Genomic DNA, 7,500 nt, shown 5'->3' with positions numbered 1-7,500 from the left:
AGCCCGCCACCGATTGGTTTTGATCTAATAAAAGCGTTCCTTCCATCTCTGGTCGGAACTCTGGTTTGCATGTATTAGCTCTAGAATTACCACAGTTAACCAAGTAAATGTGGGTACGATCTAAGGAACCATAACTGATTTAATGAGCCATTCGCGGTTTCACCTTAATTTGGCATGCACTGAGACATGCATGGCTTAATCTTTGAGACAAGCATATGACTACTGGCAGGATCAACCAGGGAGCTTCGTTGGACAACGCAAACGAGTTGCGCGCAAGAGAGCTCGCATCTGTGTTACGAGCGACTCCAGCACGCGACCGTGTCGAACGCCGATCCTTGAAAAGGATCGACGACACGCTTCGCAATGCGACCAAAGTCGTCGAGAGCACAGCAAAGTACGATATAACGTAACTTTGAGGGCAATTATTCGCTATACAATTGCTCGTCGTCGAGCAGTCACAACTAATTCATAGCTGCAACATGCCCACGACGAGTCACGGCGATCTCCGCTGCCCGTATTATACCAGACGGAGACACACCATGGATATTATCGTTCAAATTCAACAGACTCTCGTGTTAATTGAGTAAAATGCTACCCGACGTTAGACAAAAATGCCAAGTCGTCGTGGTCAGCGACATTTCATCGCCATTCGCGTGGAAATGACGTGCAAAAGTTTATTCTCGCTCGGAATCGAGTGAGTCGATGCTCGGTATTTATCGACGATTCAATGAAGAATCGACGAACTCGTAACGCCTACGGCGCCTACCGCATAAGGGCCATTCGGTCAGAGACACCGACCCGCGGTAATGCAGTGGATGACAACGATGGAGAGCATACCCAAGACGATTACATCGACTCGAGCACCTCTCTTACATATACCGAAAGGGCCGCCGAGGCATCGGCGCCGAATGGTCTTGAGCATTGTTTTATATGGGCAAAAACCTCATCGAAAGGGCGGATCCTCCGAAGCTTCTTCGAACATCATTGACGAGGAAATCGCCGGGCACGACGTTTCAGGCCAGGGACTTGCTGTATTGACAAGTGACTCGCCGCGCACGACGTTTCAGGCCAGGCACTTGCTGTATTCACAAGTGACTCGCCGCGCACGACGTTTCAGGCCAGGGACTTGCTGGATTTACAAGTGACTCGCCGCGCACGACGTTTCAGGCCAGGGACTTGCTGTATTCACAAGTGACTCGCCGCGCACGACGTTTCAGGCCAGGGACTTGCTGTATTGACAAGTGACTCGCCGCGCACGACGTTTCAGGCCTGGGACTTGCTGTATTCACAAGTGACTCGCCGCGCACGACGTTTCAGGCCAGGGACTTGCTGTATTGACAAGTGACTCGCCGCGCACGACGTTTCAGGCCAGGGACTTGCTGTATTGACAAGTGACTCGCCGCGCACGACGTTTCAGGCCAGGGACTTGCTGTATTGACAAGTGACTCGCCGCGCACGACGTTTCAGGCCAGGCACTTGATGGATTTACAAGTGACTCGCCGCGCACGACGTTTCAGGCCAGGGACTTGCTGGATTCACAAGTGACTCGCCGCGCACGACGTTTCATGCCAGGGACTTGGTGTATTCACAAGTGACTCGCCGCGCACGACGTTTCAGGCCTGGGACTTGCTGTATTCACAAGTGACTCGCCGCGCACGACGTTTCAGGCCTGGGACTTGCTGTATTCACAAGTGACTCGCCGCGCACGACGTTTCAGGCCAGGGACTTGCTGTATTGACAAGTGACTGGCCGCGCACGACGTTTCAGGACAGGGACTTGCTGGATTTACAAGTGACTCGCCGCGCACGACGTTTCAGGCCAGGGACTTGCTGTATTCACAAGTGACTCGCCGCGCACGACGTTTCAGGCCAGGGACTTGCTGTATTCACAAGTGACTCGCCGCGCACGACGTTTCAGGCCTGGGACTTGCTGTATTCACAAGTGACTCGCCGCGCACGACGTTTCAGGCCAGGGACTTGCTGTATTGACAAGTGACTCGCCGCGCACGACGTTTCAGGCCAGGGACTTGCTGTATTCACAAGTGACTCGCCGCGCACGACGTTTCAGGACAGGGACTTGCTGGATTTACAAGTGACTCGCCGCACACGACGTTTCAGGCCAGGGACTTGCTGGATTTACAAGTGACTCGCCGCGCACGACGTTTCAGGCCAGGGACTTGCTGGATTTACAAGTGACTCGCCGCGCACGACGTTTCAGGCCAGGGACTTGCTGTATTGACAAGTGACTCGCCGCGCACGACGTTTCAGGCCAGGGACTTGCTGTATTGACAAGTGACTCGCCGCGCACGACGTTTCAGGCCAGGGACTTGCTGTATTGACAAGTGACTCGCCGCGCACGACGTTTCAGGCCAGGGACTTGCTGTATTGACAAGTGACTCGCCGCGCACGACGTTTCAGGCCAGGCACTTGATGGATTTACAAGTGACTCGCCGCGCACGACGTTTCAGGCCAGGGACTTGCTGGATTCACAAGTGACTCGCCGCGCACGACGTTTCAGGCCAGGGACTTGCTGTATTCACAAGTGACTCGCCGCGCACGACGTTTCAGGCCTGGGACTTGCTGTATTCACAAGTGACTCGCCGCGCACGACGTTTCAGGCCTGGGACTTGCTGTATTCACAAGTGACTCGCCGCGCACGACGTTTCAGGCCAGGGACTTGCTGTATTGACAAGTGACTGGCCGCGCACGACGTTTCAGGACAGGGACTTGCTGGATTTACAAGTGACTCGCCGCGCACGACGTTTCAGGCCTGGGACTTGCTGTATTCACAAGTGACTCGCCGCGCACGACGTTTCAGGCCAGGGACTTGCTGTATTGACAAGTGACTCGCCGCGCACGACGTTTCAGGCCAGGGACTTGCTGTATTCACAAGTGACTCGCCGCGCACGACGTTTCAGGACAGGGACTTGCTGGATTTACAAGTGACTCGCCGCACACGACGTTTCAGGCCAGGGACTTGCTGGATTTACAAGTGACTCGCCGCGCACGACGTTTCAGGCCAGGGACTTGCTGGATTTACAAGTGACTCGCCGCGCACGACGTTTCAGGCCAGGGACTTGCTGTATTCACAAGTGACTCGCCGCGCACGACGTTTCAGGCCAGGGACTTGCTGTATTCACAAGTGACTCGCCGCGCACGACGTTTCAGGCCAGGGACTTGCTGTATTGACAAGTGACTCGCCGCGCACGACGTTTCAGGACAGGGACTTGCTGGATTTACAAGTGACTCGCCGCACACGACGTTTCAGGACAGGGACTTGCTGTATTGACAAGTGACTCGCCGCGCACGACGTTTCAGGCCAGGGACTTGCTGGATTCACAAGTGACTCGCCGCGCACGACGTTTCAGGCCTGGGACTTGCTGTATTCACAAGTGACTCGCCGCGCACGACGTTTCAGGCCAGGGACTTGCTGTATTGACAAGTGACTCGCCGCGCACGACGTTTCAGGCCAGGGACTTGCTGTATTCACAAGTGACTCGCCGCGCACGACGTTTCAGGACAGGGACTTGCTGGATTTACAAGTGACTCGCCGCGCACGACGTTTCAGGCCAGGGACTTGCTGGATTTACAAGTGACTCGCCGCGCACGACGTTTCAGGCCAGGGACTTGCTGGATTTACAAGTGACTCGCCGCGCACGACGTTTCAGGCCAGGGACTTGCTGTATTCACAAGTGACTCGCCGCGCACGACGTTTCAGGCCAGGGACTTGCTGTATTCACAAGTGACTCGCCGCGCACGACGTTTCAGGCCAGGGACTTGCTGTATTGACAAGTGACTCGCCGCGCTCGACGTTTCAGGACAGGGACTTGCTGGATTTACAAGTGACTCGCCGCACACGACGTTTCAGGCCAGGCACTTGATGGATTTACAAGTGACTCGCCGCGCACGACGTTTCAGGCCAGGGACTTGCCAGTTGTACGGAATTCACGCGCATTGCCCCTCATGAACAGAAGAGTGTTAAGTGCAGGCGCATTGCATTTGCTGTTGTGGTCAAGGAGTCCCCCCTCCATCCCTTCTAACAATCCTGTTTGCTCGTTCCAGCCGACTAGATATCGGCCTGCTCCCGAGCGAGTGTACCCACAGCAGCGGTGCGAGCTCGTGGCATTAGCCTACTTCTCACATAATGAGCATTACCACCAACTATTTTCCATCTGTTATAGGCAATCGAGTCCGCTTTATGGAGGGTCACTAACGCTTTGATATTTCCACAGTTCGTGCTAAACGAGCGCCGGACGCTGCGTCGACGGAGCTCAGTCCGGAGCGGCGAACCCAGCTGTGCGCCGGTGTTCGCCGTAGCGCCACGTTGTCGGCGTACGGTCGCCGTTTCCACTGATTTTTGCGCGTTCAAATGAGAAGTTTGTCTGCCGGACAGTAGTTCGACGATAATATATAAGGACGACAGTCGAAATACCGTTAATACATTCGCGCCTATCACCAATCGGAAGACGTGCTCTATTGCCAGAGCTTTAAGAAGAAAAACTCGGAGTCGACGTTCGCCGCCTATTGACCAGGTCGAGAGAGCCGTCATCGAGTTCACGCGCATCCCCACCGAAACGTACATGTTCACGCGCATCGCTCTCCTTGGCCACGCATACGCAGCACATGTTCACGCGCATTGCTTTCGTTGGCCAGGAAAAAGGAAGCACAAGTCCACGCGCATTGCTTTCCTTGGCCAGCCAAACTCAGCACAAGTCCACGCGCATTGCCTTCCTTGGCCTCGCAAACGCAGCACAAGTCCACGCGCATTGCCTTCCTTGGCCTCGCAAACGCAGCACATGTTCACGCGCATTGCTTTCGTTGGCCAGGAAAAAGGAAGCACAAGTGCACGCGCATTGCTTTCGTTGGCCAGGAAAAAGGAAGCACTAGTGCACGCGCATTGCTCTCCCGGCCAGCCAAACGCAGCACAAGTCCACGCGCATTGCCTTCCTTGGCCTCGCAAACGCAGCACATGTTCACGCGCATTGCTTTCGTTGGCCAGGAAAAAGGAAGCACAAGTGCACGCGCATTGCTCTCGTTGGCCAGGCAAAAGGAAGCACAAGTGCACGCGCATTGCTTTCGTTGGCCAGGAAAAAGGAAGCACTAGTGCACGCGCATTGCTTTCCCGGCCAGCCAAACGCAGCACAAGTCCACGCGCATTGCCTTCCTTGGCCTCGCAAACGCAGCACATGTTCAAGCGCATTGCTCTCGTTGGCCAGGAAAAAGGAAGCACAAGTGCACGCGCATTGCTTTCGTTGGCCAGGAAAAAGGAAGCACTAGTGCACGCGCATTGCCTTCCCGGCCAGCGAAACGCAGCACAAGTCCACGCGCATTGCCTTCCTTGGCCTCGCAAACGCAGCACATGTTCAAGCGCATTGCTCTCGTTGGCCAGGAAAAAGGAAGCACTAGTGCACGCGCATTGCCTTCCCGGCCAGCCAAACGCAGCACAAGTCCACGCGCATTGCCTTCCTTGGCCTCGCAAACGCAGCACATGTTCAAGCGCATTGCTCTCGTTGGCCAGGAAAAAGGAAGCACTAGTGCACGCGCATTGCTCTCCCGGCCAGCCAAACGCAGCACAAGTCCACGCGCATTGCCTTCCTTGGCCTCGCAAACGCAGCACATGTTCACGCGCATTGCTTTCGTTGGCCAGGAAAAAGGAAGCACAAGTGCACGCGCATTGCTTTCGTTGGCCAGGAAAAAGGAAGCACTAGTGCACGCGCATTGCCTTCCCGGCCAGCCAAACGCAGCACAAGTCCACGCGCATTGCCTTCCTTGGCCTCGCAAACGCAGCACATGTTCACGCGCATTGCTTTCGTTGGCCAGGAAAAAGGAAGCACAAGTGCACGCGCATTGCTCTCGTTGGCCAGGCAAAAGGAAGCACAAGTGCACGCGCATTGCTTTCGTTGGCCAGGAAAAAGGAAGCACTAGTGCACGCGCATTGCTTTCCCGGCCAGCCAAACGCAGCACAAGTCCACGCGCATTGCCTTCCTTGGCCTCGCAAACGCAGCACATGTTCAAGCGCATTGCTCTCGTTGGCCAGGAAAAAGGAAGCACTAGTGCACGCGCATTGCCTTCCCGGCCAGCCAAACGCAGCACAAGTCCACGCGCATTGCCTTCCTTGGCCTCGCAAACGCAGCACATGTTCAAGCGCATTGCTCTCGTTGGCCAGGAAAAAGGAAGCACTAGTGCACGCGCATTGCTCTCCCGGCCAGCCAAACGCAGCACAAGTCCACGCGCATTGCCTTCCTTGGCCTCGCAAACGCAGCACATGTTCACGCGCATTGCTTTCGTTGGCCAGGAAAAAGGAAGCACAAGTGCACGCGCATTGCTTTCGTTGGCCAGGAAAAAGGAAGCACTAGTGCACGCGCATTGCTCTCCCGGCCAGCCAAACGCAGCACAAGTCCACGCGCATTGCCTTCCTTGGCCTCGCAAACGCAGCACATGTTCACGCGCATTGCTTTCGTTGGCCAGGAAAAAGGAAGCACAAGTGCACGCGCATTGCTTTCGTTGGCCAGGAAAAAGGAAGCACTAGTGCACGCGCATTGCTCTCCCGGCCAGCCAAACGCAGCACAAGTCCACGCGCATTGCCTTCCTTGGCCTCGCAAACGCAGCACATGTTCACGCGCATTGCTTTCGTTGGCCAGGAAAAAGGAAGCACAAGTGCACGCGCATTGCTCTCGTTGGCCAGGCAAAAGGAAGCACAAGTGCACGCGCATTGCTTTCGTTGGCCAGGAAAAAGGAAGCACTAGTGCACGCGCATTGCTTTCCCGGCCAGCCAAACGCAGCACAAGTCCACGCGCATTGCCTTCCTTGGCCTCGCAAACGCAGCACATGTTCAAGCGCATTGCTCTCGTTGGCCAGGAAAAAGGAAGCACTAGTGCACGCGCATTGCCTTCCCGGCCAGCCAAACGCAGCACAAGTCCACGCGCATTGCCTTCCTTGGCCTCGCAAACGCAGCACATGTTCACGCGCATTGCTTTCGTTGGCCAGGAAAAAGGAAGCACAAGTGCACGCGCATTGCTCTCGTTGGCCAGGAAAAAGGAAGCACTAGTGCACGCGCATTGCTCTCCCGGCCAGCCAAACGCAGCACAAGTCCACGCGCATTGCCTTCCTTGGCCTCGCAAACGCAGCACATGTTCACGCGCATTGCTTTCGTTGGCCAGGAAAAAGGAAGCACAAGTGCACGCGCATTGCTTTCGTTGGCCAGGAAAAAGGAAGCACTAGTGCACGCGCATTGCTCTCCCGGCCAGCCAAACGCAGCACAAGTCCACGCGCATTGCCTTCCTTGGCCTCGCAAACGCAGCACATGTTCAAGCGCATTGCTCTCGTTGGCCAGGAAAAAGGAAGCACTAGTGCACGCGCATTGCTTTCCCGGCCAGCCAAACGCAGCACAAGTCCACGCGCATTGACTGCCCTGGCCACGCAAACGCAGCACAAGTCCACGCGCATTGCCTGCCCTGGCCACGCAAACGCAGCACAAGTCCACGCGCATTGTTTTCCTTGG

At 55.8% G+C, this 7,500-nt stretch overlaps 1 non-coding gene across 1 annotated transcript in view; it reads right to left on the bottom strand.

Annotated features, from left to right (window-relative positions):
• LOC131669218 (small subunit ribosomal RNA) overlaps window positions 1-242 on the bottom strand; it is a 1,915-nt gene extending 1,673 nt beyond the window's left edge. Inside the window, exon 1 of the ribosomal RNA XR_009302353.1 lies at window positions 1-242. This exon is cut by the window's left edge and continues 1,673 nt beyond it. This is a non-coding gene — a ribosomal RNA (small subunit ribosomal RNA).
• Window positions 243-7,500: the final 7,258 nt, after the last annotated feature.

This window comes from Phymastichus coffea, unplaced genomic scaffold, assembly GCF_024137745.1.
Source record: "Phymastichus coffea isolate CEN01 unplaced genomic scaffold, Cenicafe_Pcof_1.1 PCOF00089, whole genome shotgun sequence".
NCBI lineage: Eukaryota > Metazoa > Arthropoda > Insecta > Hymenoptera > Eulophidae > Phymastichus > Phymastichus coffea.
Note: the sequence above shows the minus strand (reverse complement) of the source record. Positions and strands in the feature narration are given on the sequence as shown.